A 14,977-nucleotide genomic window follows, 5' to 3' on the forward strand; every position below is an offset into this window, starting at 1 on the left:
CAAGAGGGCTGGTTTCCTATTAGCAAGAACTCTTGCATCACCCGGGTTTTCCAGCTTCTGGATTCAATGCAGCATTTTCCTGCTCCAGGTGAAGAAATAAATACGAGTCCTACCATCCATAGGATGCTAATCCCATTCTCTATTCTCACTCCCATTCTACAGGAACATCACTGAACAAATGCAGACAAATGAATTTAAAATATGATATGGAAGAGTCAGAGCCCTGACTGAATGCCAGTTTATGCACTCTTCAGTTGGTCAACTAGAAAAGGCATCAATTGGTTCATGGTGATCTTGGCATTTTCAGGGTCTGTGGCCATGAAGAGTTTAAATCCAGCTTCAAAATGCTTTTGTGGAACTAAGCCCTGGAAATGATATTGACGCAGAGACAGCAGCCTGAATGAAATTTTAACAAGACACAGTAATTTAAAGGTTACAATAACAACAGCAAAAATACCAGTGCTGTACATTTTAACCATCAACGGTTCCTTCATCTTTTCTAATGAACTGCTACACATTTGACAGAAAAAGAATGAGCAACTAAATGCACTGCCTTTAATTAGAGTTCTAATTATTGTATCATATATAGCTGCAATGGAATATGAAACACCTCCAACTGGAAAAATAAAAAAAACTGGATTAATTATTCATTTCTATCTGCACTAGTCTTCCTATTGTTATTGTAGGGAAAATATTCATAAGAAATACAAGTAATACTGGAGAAAAATCAATTAAAAGGTGCGGAATTTAATTCCACTTCAATTGTGAACAGTTGACAAAATGCATCACTCAACAGACTTCCCATATCGCTCCAAGATATATCAAAATTAGTTCCATCTCATAATTTCAACACTGGGGGTGCAAAAATGCTTACATTACTAGGCAGGAGCTTTCACTTACTGGTAAGAACTAAATATTGTAAATTGAGTTATATAAAGTTTTGAGCCCCCAAATTTAAATATCTGGCATCTCCAATTAAAGGAATTAAGTAGCATAACTGGCATACTTTGCTAGAAGGGTACCAGGCCGCATGGAGCAACTGGCTTGGCTCTGTATAGGGCTAATCCTTCATTACATGTGCCATCTAACATATGAGAGAATATGCAGCTGGAGAAAGTATGTCAGTGGAGAGGGAATGTCAGCAATAGCACTGTTAGGGAAGCTCCCTGTTGGGAGAACGAGTGCGTTCAGAGAGGCGTTGTAAGAGTTGTGTTGGAGAACACACAAACCAGCATACAGAGACATTGCAGTTTAAATAGGCTTTTACTTTCGTGGAAATAGAGGTATCAGAGTCCATCAAACAGTCCAGGTCATACATGGTTAAGACAGTCAGTCATCAACGTCTTTCAGTTAAGGGATAATCCAAATAACATAGTCCATAATCATACAAACAGTCCGGTATACAAAGTTTGCTAGCAGATGCAAAACCTACAATAGCTCAGCCTGATCACTATACAGCACTTCTAACATCAGCTTCCAAACACTCACATCAGATCAGCATCTTACAGTGATTCTGGCTCCATCTTATGGCCGCTTGAGGAAACAGCAACCAATCACATTTACAGCATGATTTAAAGAAACAGGTACAGCATTGTTACATGATTTATATATTGCCAGCCCAACCGTTAGATTATATTCCTAACAAGCACCATGACTTCCCAGACAGGAAGCAACACAATCCATAGAAGACTGCTGTCAACTAGCAAAGCATCCCTGGCCTGCTCTTGAGTTGCCATAAGAAAGTGGGGATGGGAAACTGATGACGCAGTATGGTAGGCACAAACAGCAGCACATTCCAGGCATATCTTTCTCAAGGTTGTCTCCAAGGTTACCTGCAGCAGCCAGAGGAGCGTGATCTCTAAAGCCCGTGCTCCATTGGAGAATGTGATTTATGACACACCCTGGGGGAGGGGGAAACAGGGTGATAATTGGGTCATAAATTACGTGAGGTCAGAGTTGGCTTCACTTGGGTACCTGCTGACATGTTACTCCTAATAAATAACTGGTTTATTTTTAAGCTTGGCTCAAGACTCATGGTTTAATTAGGGCATCCATTGGAACCCTGACAACTGCACAGTTTTGAAGTGGATTGGGGAGTGAGGAAGTGGCTCAGGATAAACACACCCTAGAATTTCCCAGAATATATCTATTAGTTTAAAAAGTTATAGTTTTTGTCTGGCAAGATTCTGTCTGTTAAGTATGATCAAGTAAAGAACTAGACTCAAGAGAATCCACAGATTATCCCGGCTTCCCTGTATATAGCAGAAGAGAGCTACATACAACCTATGTAATAATACATCAATGGGTCACTGAATCAGCATTTTCTGTCAAATATTCATTCATAATCAAGTCTCTCTTACAAAATCACTGGTGAATGCTTATAAAAATGTTCTCGGCAGCTAAGCAGACTTTCTCAAGTACGTTTATTATGTTGTATGAACTCAGTCACTGTAATTGATAAACCATGGAGTTTATAACCATCCAATTGTGGATTATTCAATAAATAATATATAGATAACTGAAGGTTCAACCTAACATTTGGGGGGAAAAACATAAATCAAAGTTTGTAAACCACAAAGACTGTTAATTCAATATACCAAATCAAAACAAACCAAGGTATGGCTTACTGTTACTCTATGTAAGAATTACACTGCAAAAATCCTGAGCACATTTTATTATGGAGAACCAAATGTATAAAGTGGGACTGTATGAATATTTTTATGGAAACTAATCTATGATTTGTTATAGTCTTCCGGAGGCTTTTCCATTGTAGCTGTTCTTAATTTACTTTGTATAAGAGTTGAAATGAAGGAAAAGTACTCTGGATTATAAACTAAATCTAGAGATAGTTTATTGGCTGGGATTTTTATTATGAGAAAATAATGTGTCAGCTTGAATGAAATAAATAAAATGTTATTTTATAATTTAAATGTGCTATAGCTGTCCAAATAATAGACAACACCTTTAAGGTTGGGGCCTTTTAGGAAACAGATGAGTTTAATTTGTTCAGAAATTGGGAAGTGCCAGAACAATTAAAAAATATTAGAAAATACAGTATATACAAGATGAAGGATGCTCGTAGAGAACTGAAAAAACCATGAACTATAACACTGTTGTTTTTTTCGGTTAAAAGCAAAAGAAAGAAGGACAAATAGTATCCTGGTAAAAAGGCTGGGATAGTGGCCAAGCCATATGAATTTAATTATAAACAATATGAAGAACCACATAACTGACATACAACCCCATCAAACTGGCATGTCTCTAGTTCAGTGAGACACGTACTCAGCCTTAATATGTGTGGACTTCAACTCTGAAAATTCCCCAGCCAGGTTGCATTAGTTGTTCTGTTTATTTGTCAGCTTCTTTTGGCTCCAAACTTTTAAAAGAAAAATAACAAGAAGGTTCAATAATTCAGGCTTACTTTGCTCACTGCTCTCATAAAAACTCCGAACAGTTGTTTCAGAGATTAGGGGGATTTGTCATATGTGATTTCATATTTCCTTAGAGATTTGCTCAACACACTCAAATGAAAGAAGACAAGGCTATGTAGTTCAATGTATTGAAGCACATAAAAAAGATGAGAAAATGAAAACTTTGAAATTGGAACTAATTTTAATTACTTGACCGGAGTTTGCGTATAATGAGGGGGGGGAGTGTTCCAATTTCTTAATTACCCAAAACAACTTTGTATGTAGTCAGACTGAGACAACTCCATATCTTAACAATACAAATATTGTTATTTATATTATTTATATTATCAGGCTTTGTACATCCCTAAAGGTTTATAAGGCTGTCCATCCAAGGTCATTATGGAGGTGGATGTTCACCTATTTCCAAAATGGCTTTAGCCAGTCACAAACCTCTATTTACCTGAAGACAAATGGATAAAGTTGTTCAGCGACAGTTTCTCAACCACCAAAGTGCCCTTTCTATTTTCATCTTTTAAAAAAAAAAAAAAATTGGGCACTCTTCCAAGCACTTTGTTGCTACTGGTATCACCCTCTTTTTCCATTTTCTAAGCATTCCTATGGGTCTGATATGCTGGAGCCTGCTGCTTTATGACATCCCAGCAACCCAGTAATTTAATTTGCAAAATTAACATTGGGAGAAGGGGTATGAAGTGCATTCATGTATACAAGCTGTAAACAGACTATAAATGGAAATGGAAATGATGAACATGAAACAATGTGTAGGGTCTTGTGAAAATCTCAAGAACATACAAATCTTTTAAAATAAAATAAAATGGAAATGTTCCACGTTGTCAGCCATCTGACAACCATCTGGATTCACCACAATTTATCTTGTTTGACCCAACATCTGCTTCATTCATAGGAATTTGTTTAGGGGGCTCATTCAGGTTCAGTGCAGAATATTTCAGAAATGAAAGTATATAATAAGTGGGACTATCCAGTTGGTCCTGGACAATTGTTACTATTGTAAATTGCCATCCTTGTGCATCCCCCCAGATGCCTGAAGTATCAAAGGGAATCCTCACCTATTGGGGGGGGGGGTTCCCCCATCTGCAGTCTTGCCAGGAGGGAGGATCCCTGAAAGTACTTTCCCAGCTTCCTGGCCAGAGGTAGCTTTCTTGCTGCTGGCCTTGTGGCAAATGCGCTCCAAGGCTCGGTGCCTCCACCTTTCGTATTTGGAGCCAGCCTTTGGGAGCTTGGAGCTGCAGCCTGCTTCTTTGACCCCCTTGGAGGAGACATGCTTTCTCTTTGCCTTTGCCTTGCCTCCTCCTCTTCCCCTAGCAGCCTCTGTAGCAGTCTCTGACCTGATTAGCTGCTCCTCTGCTCCTCTGCTCCTCTGGTGAGGCTGCTGGCTGATGGGCTGGAGGTTTGAGTCCGGCTGACATCCTCTGTGCTGCTGGGCGTCACCATCTTGGATCATGTGGTTCCAAAATGGCCACTGGCTCCAAATTCAAAAAGTTCCTCTCCCTGGGAACATGTGGAAGCGGCTTGTGCCTTTGGGGCTGCCGCGCAGCTTCCACTGCCACTGGAGACCTCTTCTCTCACTTCGTCTGCTCTCTTCCGAACTTTGTGAGCTCCTGCGGGCCGCTATCTCTCTCCGGGAGTCGCAAGCAGGTGCAGGCGCTCCACTGCATTTAAAAATGCCCCGCTCGATCCCCTCGGGGGGGGGAGTGCTCCAGCACCGGCTGAGCCTCTCTGATGTGACTCCCGTCCCAGGGCTTCCAGGGAAGCATCCCCTCGCCCGCAGTTTTGATTAGTGCCCTAGGTCTCTCTTTATGACCTGGGCTGTGCATTGCCCTGAAGGGCTTGCTGCGTGTGCTCGCTCACTCTCTCTCTCTTCCCAGCCAGGGAATCAGCCAAGAGTCAGTTACTCACTCAGGCAGGGAGGCAGCAAATGCAATCCAGTTAACAATGAGTTCAGTCCTTTCTTTAAACATTTCCAGGAGCTTGGGATGATCACAGCCGCCCATTGAGGGGCTGAGTCGATAACTGGGTGGTACCTGGTGGCCAGGGGCGTGGCCAAAAGAGCTTATCTGACTCAGCCCAATCAATGAGAGGACAAGGTCAACCCATCCTGGATACTCCTCCCCTCACTATGGAGAAAAGCACTTTTGGGACAACCATGACCTGGATGACTGAAAATCTCCATAGACAAGAACTGAAGAAGCTTCTTGGATGAGAAGCAAAACATCTTCAAAGAATAAACAGAAAGTCTAGTTGCCTCTTGAAAAATCACTTTGGGGATTTCTATTCATTGTTTTTAATACGATGCATGCACGTTATGGAGAATAGTCCCCTGTGATAGCCCTTCAAGTATTGGGAAACTATTCTCATTTATCCTCCAAGTCTTTCTTTTTTTTCTTCTTTAAACCTAATTGGTTCCTTTAATCACTCTTCATAGGATTTAATCTCCAAGCTCCACACTTGTCTGCACTCTTTCCACTTTCTCAGCATCCTTCCTGCCTTTGGCAACCAAAAACTGAATAAGCATTCCAAGTGTGACCTGACCAGCGCAACAAAATGAAGAATACCACTTTCCACGATGTTAACATCTCAACATCATGCCTTTGTTAAGAGCGCTCAACAGCATATGGCAGCTCTGGCACACGTCATGCTTAGTCCATGATCTACCAAAATGTACAGATCCTTTTCACAAGTAATTACTACCAATCCATCTACTACCTGCTTTGTACCTGCACATCTCAGTTTCCCAAATATAGAACCTTATATTTCTTACCCCTGAATATTTTGTTGAATAGGATCCAATGTTCAAGTCTGTCAGGATCCTTTTAAACCAGTGGTAGTCAACCTGGTCCCTACCGCCCACTAGTGGGCGTTCCAGCTTTCATGGTGGGCGGTACGGGTTTTGTCCGATATTGAAGCACTTTCCTTTTTAAAATTTAATTGATTTCCCTACTTTATAAATCACCATTACTGTGGAACCGGTGGGCGGTTAGAAAATTTTACTACTAACAGAGATACAAAAGTGGGTGGTAGGTATAAAAATGTTGACTACCCCTGTTTCAAACCTTGAACCTCTTCTCAGGTGTTGGTAACTTCCTGACACTTTTATTCATCTCTCCCACTCTTCTCTTATTTCAAGAGAGAGTTCTCTTCTTTCCTACCATAGTTGTCTTCATAAAACAGCAGCAGTGCATACATACTGTCTTAATAATAAAACTAAAAACTGATCTATAATTTCAAATATGGTTGCATCTGGGCTGCAAAAATACAAATAATTTGTAGTTCTAGCAGCAAAGAGAGATTTCTGGCTCTTTAAAAAAATCTTTAGGTTTTTTTTTAATTTAGAGACTATCACACTCACAGAGCAACTATTAAAAACACAAAAATCACATATTTTAATAGACAATTAAAACAGGAATAAAATAATTAAAGTTTTTTGTTAGTCCCCTGGTGGTTATTTGGATTCTTACAGCCCAGAAATGATTATCTAAATTTTAAAAGTTTCTTTTGTTTGTATAAACTCCCAAGACATGTAGAGTTGGTAGTTCTTTAGGAAAATTAAAATATTTGAAAACAGACTACTTAAGCTATAATCCATCAAGAGATTCAGTTCCTGATGACGATGGTGAGTTGTATATTCCCAACTCAGAATAATACTTCATAGACTTAATTAGGTCAGCTACAACTTATCAGCTATATAAGTAGTGTATGCATGCAGAGTAGTATATGGTACAGGTAGTCCCTGACCTACAATCACAACGGAGCCCAAAATTTCCATTGTTAAGCACTTCAGTTTTGCCCCATTTTACAACTTTTCTATCCACAGTTGTTAAACTGAATCTTAGTTAGTAACATAGTTGAATCTGACTTCTCCATTGACTTTGCTTGTTAGGTCACAAAAGGTGATCACATGACTCCAGGACACTGCAACCATCATAAATACATGCCGTTTACCAAGCATCTGAATTTTGATCACAGTATCACAGGGATTTCACAGTCATATGTATGAAAACAGCCATAAGTTATTTTTTTCAGTGCCATTGTAACATTGAACGATCACTAAACAAATGGTTATAAGTCAAGGACTACCAGTGTAGTGCAGTGTAGTTTAATATAGTGTAGTGTAATGTAGTTCTTAGCTTTTAAAATGCCAATAAATATTTTAAAATCTTAAATTTCCTTTTTGTCTTCTCTCACCTGTATTAGCAACTCTCTATCTCTCTTGCACACACACACACAGCAAAAAAGCATCCCAAGTACTATCTGAATATGACCAAGGGATGTTATAAGACAAATCTGGAAGATACACAAGAGCCATGAGAGAGACTCCCTTCCAATTCCATTTACTCATCAAACATGTTTTTCCCTTTTCTTATCAATGTCCTGGGTTAAGAAAAAGAAAAAAGAAAAAGAAAAAGACCAACATTCTAAACTTAACACTACTCAAAATATTATATTAAAAATGTAGTAAGATTACAGTAAGTAAGTAAAACTGTAGTAAGATGTGTTTCAGCACCTAAGGTCAGGAAAACATGAAAACACTGCACAATTAGGAGATCTTAGAAGCAGTAGTTGTTCATTCATACAATCTTTAAGGACTAGTATGATCAAAATTAGAAACAGAAAATGGTTCCACCACAAAACCGCGCTCGACTAAACCGCGCCCGACTAAACCGCATCGCTGACGTCATCAACAGGGCGACAACAGAGCGGAGACAGAAGCACGCTGTAAACCCTAAACCTAAAATTAACCCCTAAACCTAAACCTAACCCCCCTAAACCTAATCCTAAACCTAAACCTAACCCTAAACCTAACCCTTAACCTAACCCTAAACCTAACCCTAAACCTAACTCTAAACCTAATCCTAACCCTTAACCTAACCCTAAACCTAAACCTAACCCTTAACCTAACCCTAACCCTTAACCTAACCCTAAAGCTAACCCTAAACCTAACCCTAAACCTAACCCTAAACCTAACCCTTACCTTAAGTTGAATCAGCTTGCTTTCAAAGCGCTATTTAAAGCGCCCTTCTTTCTCCATGCTGGCTGTTGTTGCCCTGTTGATGACGTCAGCGACGCGGTTTAATCGGGCGCGGTTTAGTCGAGTGCGGTTTTGACGGGTCACGACAGAAAATATCTCTTGTAAATTAAATGTTAACACATACAAAGATCTCCAACAGTACAGTAGCTAAGCAACCACTGTACAAACCAAAATAGAAAACAAAACAGCCATGACACCTTAATTTTAGGGGCTGTAATCCTTTTCAACTTGAAAATAGCTAATTGAATCAGTTCTGGCTCAAGGCTATTTTTCTATTTATTTATACCGATGTTTTCCTTTAATCTACTTTTTTGTTAATTTTCATTCCCATTCAACATGCTTAATTCACCCCCTCTCCCAATCTCTTCTAAAATTAAAAGTCAAGATGACTCAGTGACCAAAGTATTGGATTTTGCAGTTATTAACTTTTCCTTTTTAATACTGCAATCTCTGGCGTGTGATGCTAGTTCGCCTCCTCGTGGTGCACCTGGATAGCATGGAAGTGTGAACCAAACGACTAACAACAATTGGCAGCCAGACTACATTGAAGAATTGGCAGTTGACAGTTGGCAGTCAGACATCTTTGTAGAACTCCTGGCTCTCTAAATACATGGCAATGAACAACATCAAAAGGTTACATCAGCCCAATGTCTGGTTTTTTCAGCATGGACCACCCTGTCCTTGGATGGCTGGGTAGACTGGAGTTTGGCATTTGAACTACTAAAAGTCCATGTGTATTTGCCATAAGTTAAATAAATAAATAAATCGCAATCTCTAAAACAGAATAAAAGCCGACTTGATGAGGCCTTAACGTCAACAGATACAACAACCTGTCTAAAAACTAATAGTGAAAATACTGAAGTGCTGGACAGATTCTGCTTATTTTGGATTGACTATGAATAATAAAGGAATCAGCAGTTGAGAAATATGCCACAGACTAGGACAGTGATGGCTAACCTTTTTGTTGCTGGGTTCCAAAAAGAAGAATTGGCAGTTAACCACAGTTGGCAGTCAGACATCTTTGTAGAACTCCTGGCTTTCTAAACAAATTTCCGGTTGGCCCATTGGCCCTGTTTTTCACCCTGCCCAGGCTCCGGAGGCTTTCCTGAAGCCTGGGAAGGGTAAAAACTGCCTTCCACAGCCCTCCATAAGGCCAAAAATCAGCTGGCCAGACAGCTGGAACCCCCCACTGGAACTGACAGCTCACCTGCCAGCAGATATGGCTCCACATGCCACCTGTGGCATGCTTGCCATAGGTTCGCCATCGCGAGACAAGGATATGGTAGAATAGCCACAAAGGTTTTGTTAAAGATACTCAGATGTCATGGTGTGTCCATACCTACAAAGAATTCTCCAAGCTATGGTTTTCCTTATGATGCTCTATTCAAGTGGAAGTTGGATTTTGAAGAAGAGAGAAATAAATAGAAATGTTGATGTTTTTGAACTTTGAGAAGATAGCGAAGAAAACAAACAAATGGATCATCAATCCAGATTTCTCACTCCAGGCACAAGTAACGAGGCTCAAATGATACTTCAGATACATTATGCAAAGGCCTTACTCTTTGGAGGAGTTTAAAATTATAACTTTCTTATTAATTAAATACTACTACTACTACTACCACCACCACCACCACCACCACCACCACCACCACCACCACCACCACCACCACCACCAATAAAACATCAACCTTGGAAAGGATTTGATAAGTAGACAACAATCCCAAATCCAGCCTGAACATAATGATAAACATCAGCATTCTGAGAAATTCTCTAGCCTAATACATTTTAGTTATTGTCTAATTTTTTCTGTCAGTTTCAATTTGACAAATGCATACCATGTATTCACAAATATTAAGAATCAATGTACAAAGATATAAAAATCTAGAAAGACTTTTAATGCAAACAACATATACTTCTCTCTCTTCTCTTAAAATATGGACAACAGAAAGTTTAAAAAATTAAGTAGTATTATTCAATCTATTATATTAGCCTGTATGCGTAATGAAAATAATCTGCCACCCCAAATAGTTGAGCACCCAAATTATGTAATATTAAAATGTCCTGTTCAAGTGGGACATGAAAAGCAACTTATAGCACGAAAGAAAGTCATAACATTCAAAAGAAAAATAGAACATCTAACATGCAAATAGAAAATTCATCAGAAACAAAAGGTTTGATTTTACTTATAAAAATATGTGTCTGAAATATTTTTGTAAAGGCAAAGAACAAAAGCAACCTTGCCCATTTCAAACCACAGAAATCTTTATAGGGCCCTCTCTTGCAGATCTAAATGTCCTGATTCAGAACAAGATAGTTCTGCCCTAATCCATTTGAGCCTTAAAGTTTATATCAATATCTTAAAAGAGGCCTTCAAAGAAACAGCAACATATGTAGCTGTCTAAACAACAGCCCCATATGATTTCTACCTGTTTAATTAATTGAATGGGGATTGTCTTTAATTCCCATAATCACCAGTCAGGGGATTATGGGAGGCTATCAAATTTGGTGAAAGCTGCTTTACATACTGTGCCTTTTCTTGAAGAGTCTCAAACAAGAACTCAAGTTGTCCATTTATTTCACCTGCACTATAAGCAGATATTGTACCAGCTTTAGGGGAATTAAGTTGCTTGTGAAATTAACAGAGGATGCTGCTGGTTTCCTGGGCCATCTCCTTCCTCCATTTCATCATAGCAGACAAGGATGCCTCTTTGCTAAAGGCCTCATTCATGTCCTGCAGTCTACTTGAAAATGAACCTTTGCCACTGCAGAGATCAAGAGCTGAACAAAAAGCTTTCCAGGAATTATGGCACCTGACAGTTCATTGCCGGCTTTTCAATCAGCATCTAAGACAGGCTGGGATGGCTGTGCAATATTTGGAAAGCCACACATTGTATTCTGCAGCAGCAATTGCACTCAATTCTGAGTTCAGGCTTAACTAGGTTAGAATGTTGCCCAGCCCTATGCTTGCAGATGATGGTGATAACATAATCAAATCGACACAGCCTTAGATTAAAACAGAGCTGCCCAATCCAGGGCCTCAGATCCTTAGAAGTCAGATCAAAACTCGGATGGCCCAAATAAATCTTCAACGGTCTCTTCTGCCAGAAACAACTCCAGGGAACAAGACAGGATTGATGACTAAGGGACCCAAATTGCATACAACTTTTAAAACCAATTTGAAGACAGATTGAGAGATCTGGAAAGAAAAACTCAGGTTGGAGCAGCTAAATGCAAAGAGAGGGGAAATGGGGAGGGGACAGATGAGGACAAAGAGCAGGAGAGCATCCATAGACATCCCACCCCCCCCCCCCTTCTCCAAAAAAGAGCTTCCAAAAATATCAGCCTGTACCAGGCCTGGTGGGATTTGAAATCCCAAACATTGTAAAGGTCTCCCAACTGAGAGAAGTATGGCAAAAATGCAGAATGGATAGCAAAACCCGGGGAGGGGGGCTGGCAGACACACAGCTCCCACCAAAGCAAAGGAAGCAGGAATCTCTCTCTCACACACACACACACCAAGCGCAGAGTGGAAAATCCCCGCAGAGAATCCCGCGTTCTGCGAAAGCCCGCAAGAAGGGCACTTACTATCGGTCGCCATCTCTGCTGCAGCGGTTTGAAGAGACCCACTTTTCCAACCGAGGACTTGTGGAGGGGCGGCGACAATCGCCACCTGCTTTTCCACCTCGCCGCCGCCCGCCGCCGCCGCTTTCCCATTAATCGGGAAGGAGTCGCATCCTTTAATCCTTTACTTCCCTCCAGGAAAAGAGGAAGAGGAGGAGGGGAGGGATTTTACGCACGCGCTCGCCGGGATTCGGTACCTCGGCAGGCGCGTGCCGGAGGGGCGGCCTGCGGAGGCGCCGAGCTTCTGCAGGAGGCTCGGCACGTGCTCCAGAGTCCCTCCCCTCCCTCCGGCTCAAAGACCCGGGTGGAATCGGAAGGCTGGAAGGTACCGATGCTCCTCTTTAGTGGTTGTTGCTGATCCTCCGTCTCGCGGTCATTGGAAAGGTTTCCTGGAATGTTTGCATTAAATGCGCCAAGTAAAAATGAAAATCCTATAGAAAATCGACCCATATAGGGGGAAAAATGCTTGGACCGATTTATATTATCAGCCACAAAAAAAAACAAAAAACGTTTCCTATTCAGTTCCCCCCCCCCCCTCTCTTCAGTCCTGTCCAGTTTAGAGACTTGCCTTCGTCAAGATTTTCGGAAGTGGTTTGCCATTGCTTCCTTCCCAGGGCTGAGAGAAAGTGACTGGCCCAACCTCACTCAGCTGGCTTCATGCCTAAACAGACTGGACTAGAGCGCAGTCTCCTGATTTCTAGCCTGATGCCGTAACCAAATTGGCTCTACATTTTCTTTAAAATGGTGCAAAACAGATGATATACAAAATGATTAGCTTCGTTATTATCAACAAGTTTTGAAACAAGCAAGAACGGTTGCCTTGATTCTGGATAGGGGAAGGGGCATGTTTCTTCCCCAACTCCCAACCTGTTAAATGGTGTCTTCCTTCAACCACATAAATATCCTCTAAAGTATATTTAAAATATTTTTCTTGGTAAAGAGCTTTTAAACCAGTAGCCAATTAATAGGAATGTGAATAGCATCCTCAATCCTTCTCACTTTCAAGGTTGGTTGGGACCGGCTCCAGTAATGACATAAGATCATAAATCCTGGAAATTCTGGGACTTGGGAGTCTCAGTTGGTCCAGAGAATGTCAGGTTGGGAAGCTGACAAAAAGGAAGCTACATGCTGAACAAAACCCATTCTATGCTGCAGAGCTGTGCTTTCCACACAGAAATAGAGCCAGATTTAGTTTCTTGCAAAAAGAAGTTGGCAATATCAGGCTTATGGCCTCTCTATATCTGACCTACTCCTCGGCAACATTAATTTCTCTTACCAGAATTCCTTTAAAAAAAAACAAGCATTGAATCCAGTAGCTAGGACTGTCAAAAGCAGATAGCTGTTTTTTATTATTGAAATGTGTATGCCACTGAAACAAACTTCCAGCAGTTTATAACATAAAAATGCAATAGAACATCCATAGTAATAAAAAGAAAAACAAATGCAATAAAATGTCTGTCATTGTGGGGGTGGGGGGGGGGGGAGAGATTACTTCACAACTCCAATAGCATCACAAGAAGAAAAAACAAAGGTGAAAACTATAGTTCAAATTAGAAGTGCAATAGTGGCCATTCATATCTCAAAGGCACTCTTTAGAACAGTTCAACTGTCATCAGCTTCTGAATGGTCATAATTCTGGAATCTCCAAAAAGCAGAGAGATCCAAAAGTTACTCTTTCTGGCCTCATTTCACCCAACTGGGATGTTGGCAGCTACACTGCTTCAAGGTTGCAGGAATACACACGTAGACACCGTACTCAGAAGCTGAAGCAGATAACAGCAGACAGAAATGTAATTTAAATGTCTAGCAGAGAATGCTTGCCTAAAAAAAGGCCGATAAAGTCCAAGAATAATAGCATAATCCAGAGTCACAGAAAGCCAATCAAGTACTTGGTAGGTCCAAGAATCATAAACCATTATTCTGAATTGTTGTTTCCAAGAGACTGAAGGCAGCTGGCTGCAATTATTCAGGCCTCATCCTTTGCTTAGAAAGAAGCCTCATTGACTGGCATTGCTCTGCTCACTGCTGCAAGCATCCAGACTTGGGAGATTGTGCTTAATCATCCAACAGCTCCAGCTGATCATAAAATGCCTGTGATTGCTCAGCCTCCTCAGATTAATCATGACTTGAAGATTCCCAAGTCTGATAATCTACAGTCTCGGCTGGAGCAACATTGCCAGTGTCCGAATCAGAATCCTGGCACCTGACAGCAGTGGTTTCTCCTGCAAGCCATCATCAGACACCTCAACTCTGATTAGATTGGATAGTCTTTGCAGGTATCTTGATGCCAACCCAGCTTTAAAGCTAAAAAAGCATTTTCAATTGCAGCTGGAAGCATATTGATAAGGCTTCCTTCCACATAAGCCTTTTGTCTTAAGATAATAGCAATTAGCAACAAACAGGCATTTTACACTAACTGCAGTTTCTGAGTGCTGAGTTTCTGAGTGGTCTTCAAAAAAGACTGAGCACATAGAGCATACCGTGATGATAAAAGAATGAATCATGTAACCAGTTTGTGGTTAACTATGATAACAGTACATAAATCTGGGTGGAGGTGTCCAGATTTGTTAGGTATCCAGTAGCTGCATGCTCAAAGTCAGAATTCTTAAGAATTCTGATTTAGCATTTTCTGTAAAGGTAGCCTTTTCAATTAAGTAGCCTTTTCAATTAGTTGTTGTTAGTTGCAGTGTCATGTCCGACCCATTGTGACCCTATGGACAACATTCCTCCAGGCTTTCCTGTCTTCTACCATCCTCTGGAGTCCATTTAAGTTCACGCCTCCTGCTTCAGTGACTCCATCCAGCCACCTCATTCTCTGTCGCCTATAAAGTATATTTAAAATAGTTTTCACATTTGGTAGTCAAAGTATTTTTCATCTTCA

Source organism: Thamnophis elegans, chromosome 1 (genome assembly GCF_009769535.1).
Source record: "Thamnophis elegans isolate rThaEle1 chromosome 1, rThaEle1.pri, whole genome shotgun sequence".
Taxonomy (NCBI): Eukaryota; Metazoa; Chordata; class Lepidosauria; order Squamata; family Colubridae; genus Thamnophis; species Thamnophis elegans.